Source organism: Adiantum capillus-veneris, chromosome 3, assembly GCF_014529385.1.
Source record: "Adiantum capillus-veneris isolate H3 chromosome 3, ASM1452938v2, whole genome shotgun sequence".
Lineage (NCBI taxonomy): Eukaryota > Viridiplantae > Streptophyta > Polypodiopsida > Polypodiales > Pteridaceae > Adiantum > Adiantum capillus-veneris.
The window spans coordinates 35,815,358-35,822,024 of NC_140933.1; the positions used below are offsets into that span (position 1 = coordinate 35,815,358).

Here is a 6,667-nt window from a genome sequence, read left to right on the forward strand (position 1 = left end):
CCGACCTTGCCTTTGGGTGTGACCTTGATAATGCCTCTCGTGGCCGATCGCCCCCCCCCCCCCCCCCCCCCCCCCCACCCCCCCACCCCCCCACGGGTCTAGGGTTAACCCACACTAGTGTGTTAGCAACGGTGCCCCCACGTCCAAACCACCGAGGAGCGGTGATGTGTCCGAATGAACAAGCGATCGTGATTAGCCGCTTGTGTGACCGAGGATAGCTACCTGGTTGATCTTGCGAGTAGTCATATGCTTGTCTCAAAGGTTAATTCATGCATGTGTAAGTATAAACTCTTTTGTATTGTGAAACTGCGAATGGCTCATTAAATCAATTATAGTTTCTTTGATGGTACCTTCTTACTCGAATAAGTGTAATAATTCTAGGGTTAATACATGCACCAAATGGTGACTTTTGGAAGGGACACATTTACTAGATAAAAGGCCGATGCGAGCTTGCCCGATAATGTAGTGAATCATGATATCTCAATGAATTGCACGGCCTTGATGTCGGTGATGCTTCGTTCAATTTTTTTCCCTATCAATTTTTGATGGTAGGATTGAGGCCTACCATGGTGGTGACGGGTGATAGGGAATAAGGGTTTGATTTTGGAGAGGGAGCCCGAGAAATGGCTACCACATCCAAGAAAGGCAGCAAGCGTGCAAATTACCCAATCCTGACATGGGGAGTAGTGACAATAAATAACAATACTAGGCTTTTTCAAGTATGGTAATTGGAATAAGTACAATCTAAATCCCTTAATGAGGATCCATTGGAGGGCAAGTCTGGTGCCAACAGCCACGGTAATTCTAGATTCAATAGTGTATATCTAAGTTGTTGCAGTCATAAAAAGCTCGTAGTCGGATCTCAAGGTGGGGCAAGCGGTCCGCCTCCTTTGGTGTGCACTGGTCGCTCCGCCCTTTTTGTCTAGGACACGCTCTAGCCTTAATTGGCTGGGACGTGGATTTGGCAATGTTACTTTGAAGAAATTAGAGTGCTCAAAGAAAGCCGATGCTCTGAATACATTAGCATGGAATAACGCGATAGAACTCTGGTCTTATTGTGTTGGTCTTCGAGATCGGAGTAATGATTAATAGGGATAGTTTGGGGCATTTGTATTTCATTATCAGAGGTGAAATTCTTGGATTTACAAAAGACAAACTACTGCAAAATCATTTGCCACGGATGTTTTCATTAATAAAAAATGAAAGTTAGGGACTCGAAAACCATCAGATACCGTCCTAGTCTCAACCATAAACGATGCCAACTAGGGATTGGCAGATGTTACTTTCATGACTCCACCAACACCTTATGAGACATCAAAGTTTTTGGGTTCTAGGAGGAGTATGTCGCAAGGCTGAAACTTAAAGAAATTGACGGAGATGCACCACAAGGAGTGGAGCATGCGGCTTAATTTGACTCAACACAGGGAAACTTACCAGGTCCAGACATAGTAAGGATTAACAGATTGAAAGATCTTTCTTGATTCTATGGGTGGTGGTGCATGGCCATTCTTATTTGGTGAAGTGATTTGTCTGGTTAATTCTGTTAACATACGAGACTCAGCCTGCTAACTAGTTACACGAAGGATCTTCTTCATTGCCAACTTCTTAGAGTGTCTATGGCCGTCTAGGCCATGGAAGTTTGAGGGAATGACAAGTCTGTGATGCCCTCAGATGTTCTGGGCGCACACGCGCTACACTAATGAATTCAACGAGTTTACCACCTGGGCCAACATGACCGGGTAATCTTTTGAAATTTCATCGTGATGGGCATCATAGATCATTGCAATTATTGATATTTAACAAGGAATTTCTAGATAGTAAGCACACTTTCCTTGACTATGTCCCTGCCCTTTGTACACACCGCTCGTCGCTCCTATCGAGTGAATGGTCTGATGAAGTTTCCGGATCATGGCGATGCTGGATGTTTTCCACCACCGGTGACGTTCTCAGAAGTTCATTAGGCCTTATCATTTAGAGGAAGGAGAAGCCGTAACAAGGTTTCCATAAGTGAACCTATGTATGGGTCATTGACACACATCCCATTAGAACGAGGTGAACCGTGATGTAAGCGAGGGGCCATGTGGACGTCCCCATTTAGCCCCATGCCAAAGCCGAGAGACAGTGGGCGATGGCCGGGGCCATTTGTTGGCTGCGCGGAGATGCGTGGGGAAGGGACACTTTCCCTTTGCCCCCAACATGTGGGTGGTTCCCCTCCTCCATGCCGCGAGGCACGTGGCCGCTCAATCAACCTTTTTGCCCCCTCCCAATGCAGCGGGGGGCCAAGGGGGTGACAATGCACACGGTCGATCAAAACTTGGACTGAGGTGGCTCCCTTTGGGCTCCGCGAGTCACGTAAAGTGAATGACTCTCAGCAACGAACATATTGGCTCTTGCAACGTTGAAGAACGCAATAAAATGCGATACATAGTGTGAATTGCAAAATTCCATGAATCATTGAGTCTTTGAATGCAACTTGCACACGTGGGGCTCGTCCAAGGGCACGTCTACACCTGAGCATCCACATGACCCCCATGCCAAAGACCCCCCCGCTTGGATCCCTTGCTTAGATCCGTTTCGAGGGGGGGCAAGACTGTACCCTAGGGGTGAGCGTGGCACCGTGGTCAGTTGAAATGCAACCACAACACCGTGCGACGACCCCCACCGCAAGAGTGGTTATGCTCCCCAAGTGCGAGGTGCACTCTCTGTGGGGATCGGCTTTTACGGTTGGGGCGTGGCCGGTGCTGTTGTGTTGAGAAAGGGCTCCGTGGTCAAGGCATCAGGGGGGGAAGGAACGATCACCCGTCCCCCTCGTACCGAGGCCCGGACAAATGCACGGACTTCAAATCAAAAAAGGCTACCCGCTGAGTTTAAGCATATCACTAAGCGGAGGAAAAAAAAATGACCAAGATTTCCCTAGTAGTGAGACGAGTGGATCGGAAAGAGCCCAGCTTGAGAATTGTGTGGCCACGCTTTGCAAATTGTAGTCTAGAGAGGTGTCCTCTACAATGGACCGGGCCCAAGTCCCCTGGAAAGGGGTGTCGAAGAGGGTGAGAGCCCCGTCAAGCGTGGACCTAATTGCTCCACGAGGCACCATTGACGAGTTGGGCTATCTAGGAATCCAGCCCTAAGTGGATCGTAGATTCCATCCAAGGAAAGAGATTCTTCTTGCTTTACACATGATCTTGGGAGTGTGTATGTCATAATTCCTTGTAAAATTCACACCCCTCTCTCTCTTGGTCGACCCCTGTTGCTAGTTACTCTTCCTAGCACCTCATTGGACCTCTCTAGGCTTAGCAAATGAAAATTGAGAGGCATAAGTGATAGTCTTCTGACATGTGTCTTCATTTCCCCTTTTGTGAGAGCTTTAGGTAATTAATGAATGTAACTAAACTCTTTTTGGACCCCTTTGTCTCCTGGACAATAGGAATCATGCAAGCCATTGGGCTGCTAAATGCTCATTGGACTCCTTGGGAGCCTGTCCAATAGTCTTCTAGAGAGCTTAATTCTTATTGATTCTTTTATTAACTATTTTTAAATTAATTAAACTAAATTTACTCTAGTCTAATTCTCATTGGTCCACCTCCATGGCCATCCAATAGGATTTGAGTACACCTTGTGGGCATTTGGGCTAGGGAACTGACATGTGTACCTCATTCCCTTTGTGTAAAGGAGGCTTGTGAGTGTGTGTGTGTTTCTCTCTCATCCCCTATTTGCAAGGCTGGCCCCCTCTTTTGTAGGATTCATGAAGACTTTTGTACACACACACAAAGCATCCAATTTTCCTAAGCTTAACCACTGGACACAACCTTTGATTTTTGGAACTTTAGCATTTTGGAAGTCTTAATGGGCTGAACCTTAGGGTCTTTAAAGCCCATTGTTGCACCTTTCTCTTTTGCAGATGGCCCCCCCTTTGGATCCCTATTTTTCCTCCTTTGGATCCCTAATGTGGCCGATCTGCCAGCTTAACCAATATTCTAACTTTTTCTCCCCTGGCACTTACCCATAGTAAATGATCAGTTTAACATGAGAAAATAATTTAGGAGAATTAGATATTAGTTATTATGACATTACCTCCCTCTTGAAATCATAGTCGTCTTCGACTATATATGGGGTAGAGAAGATAAAGCCTATTCATTAGTCCTTTTTCTAGCGGGTAGAGGATCCCTATGTTACCTTATGACATCGTTCTAGAATGGATGACTAATCCATTTGGCGGTTGAGAGCCTAAGGCTGCTGCAAGCATGTCTTCACATTAGTCCTATCAATCTTCCATAGTAGAGTGACAATCTCTACTTGGTGTTTGGGAGACATCGTCTCCGTAAACTTGATCTAAGCATGCATACTACTTCATTTTTACACAATAAAGAAAAAGAGAGTCTTATAAGACAAAAACTTTGTTCATTTTAAACATTTGTACATTTGCTTACTCTAGGGAAGCATTGTACGCATTGACAAGGTTTAGTTTATCCTTTAATTGTATGCCTTACATCCATCTAACATCTTCAAAAGGATAATTCTTAAACTTAATAAGATATCATCCAATAGTCTTACCACCTCTTAATACCTTGTCTTCATGTTTGTGTATGAGCCAATGGTTGGGCAACTTGAGTGGATAGGCCATTTCATTGATTGGCCTAAGAATCTGGAAAGGACCATAGTACTAACTTGGCATAGTACTTTTGGTGTCCCCTAGGATTCTTGCCCGTTGTGTGCCTTAATCAAGCCTTCGGAAATTTAAGTAAGACCCAATCATTTTCTTCAAAGTCTTGGGCTCTTCTGTGCTTATCAGCAGCAGCCTTTTGCCTTTGCTGTGAGATAGAGATAGCATCCTTAATCTTTTGGAAAGATTATTGTAGGGTCTCGGCACGACACTATGGACATTGGCAAGCCATGGTGCTTGAAAATTTGTGAAATGAAGAGGGTTGCCATTTGATGGGCTTTGATAGTCTTTTTGACATGTATAAAATGAGCTTGTTTACTGAACCTGTCTACTATCGTCCATATCCCGTATTCCCATGGATAGACTTAGGCATTCCAAAGATAAAATCCTTGGATATGCTCTCCCATGGTGAATTAGGGATTGGCAAAGGCTGAAGCAATCCAGGTTTCTTCCCTCTATCAAACTTTGTCTTTTGGCATACCACACATTCAGAAACATACTCTTGTATGTTTAACTTCATGGTAGACCAATAGAAATATGTTTCAATCCCCTTTAGGGTAGACTGAATCCCTCTATGCCCCGCATAAGGAGGAGCATGATATTCATACGTTACTTTCTCACGTAGTGAGTTAGTAATGCATAGTCTATTTCCACAGAGAAGATTACCATCTTGTAAAGTAAGTGGTTCCTCTTTCTTCCCTAATGCAAGGGCTGAAATGACATAAAGATCAATAGTATACTCATCTATCGTTGAAGATAGATCATTGTGAGTTGCTATGGAAACCGCATTCACTCTCGGTCGTCTTGAGAGTGCATCGGCTACTTGATTATGATTGCCAGCAATGTGAGCAATATGAAAATGAAATTGCAGAAGGAAATATGCCCACATCAATTTTTTGTCAGAGAGCTTGGTCTACGTCATGAAGTACTCAAGACTTTGGTGATCCGTTGCACAATGAAAGGAGTCCCCAATAAATAGTGCTTCCATGAGTCTAAGGCATGTAGAACTGCAAGGAGTTCCTTTTCATATATGCCTAGAGCTTGCTCAATGGGGTCGAGCCTTCGACTTTCATAGGCTATGGCGTGCCCTTCTTGAAGCAAAATAGCCCCAAGGAAATCACCACAAGCATCACATTGGACCTCAAACGGCTTTGAGAGATCCGATAGTGTAAGCACATGTTGAGAGATAAGCTTTTCTTTAAGCTTTTCAAAAGCATTGTTCTCCTTGGCATACCATGTTTACCTCATGTTTTTCTTTGTTAGGTCATGTAATGGTCCTCTATTAGTGAGAACTTTTCTATGAAGCCTCTATGGTATGCACAAATACCTATAAAGTTTCTTAGTTCATGAAGATTCCTTGGTTTAGGCCATTCTTTTATTACCTCTAACTTTGATGGATCCATTTGGATGACATCTTGAGAGACAATGTGACCTAAATACTGAATCTCTTGTAAGAAAAATTTACTTTTCTTTTGATTAACATAAAATTTATTATCTCTTAGAGCTTGAAATATTACCTGGAGGTGTTGCTTGTGTTCATCTAGTGAATTAGAGTAGATGATAATATCATCAAAAAACACTCCAGTAAAGGTTCGGTGAGGCCTGAATAGCTTCTCCATCAAGCGGTTCAATGTGGCTGGTGCATTGGTCAAGCCAAAAGGCATGACAATGTATTTGTTGTAAAGACCAAACATAGTGCAAAATGCGGTCTTTACAATATCTTAATCAACTATCCTTATTTGATGATAGCCACTTTTTAGGTCAATCCTACTCAAGTAGGTTGATCCTTGTAGCTTATCAAATAGTTCTTCTACCCGTGGAAACGAGAAACCTATTCTTGATACTGATCCTATTTATTGCTCTATAGTTGACACACATGCGATATGTGCCGTCTTTCTTTTGCACTAATAGCACGGGTGAACAAAATGGAGATGAGCTAGGCCTAAGCATTCCCTTCTCACCTATCTCAAGCACTTTCCACATAATCTCCTCTTGTTGAGGTTGAGA

The 6,667-nt window shown here is 43.6% G+C and overlaps 1 non-coding gene and 1 pseudogene across 1 annotated transcript; both read left to right on the plus strand.

Moving 5' to 3' along the window:
* Nucleotides 1–219: 219 nt before the first annotated feature.
* On the plus strand, nt 220–2,030 carry LOC147460742 (18S ribosomal RNA; annotated as a pseudogene).
* Nucleotides 2,031–2,363: 333 nt separating this feature from the next.
* On the plus strand, nt 2,364–2,518 carry LOC147460743 (5.8S ribosomal RNA). Its single transcript, XR_015187708.1, has one exon. It is a non-coding gene; the product is annotated as a 5.8S ribosomal RNA (ribosomal RNA).
* The last annotated feature ends 4,149 nt before the right edge of the window (nt 2,519–6,667 follow it).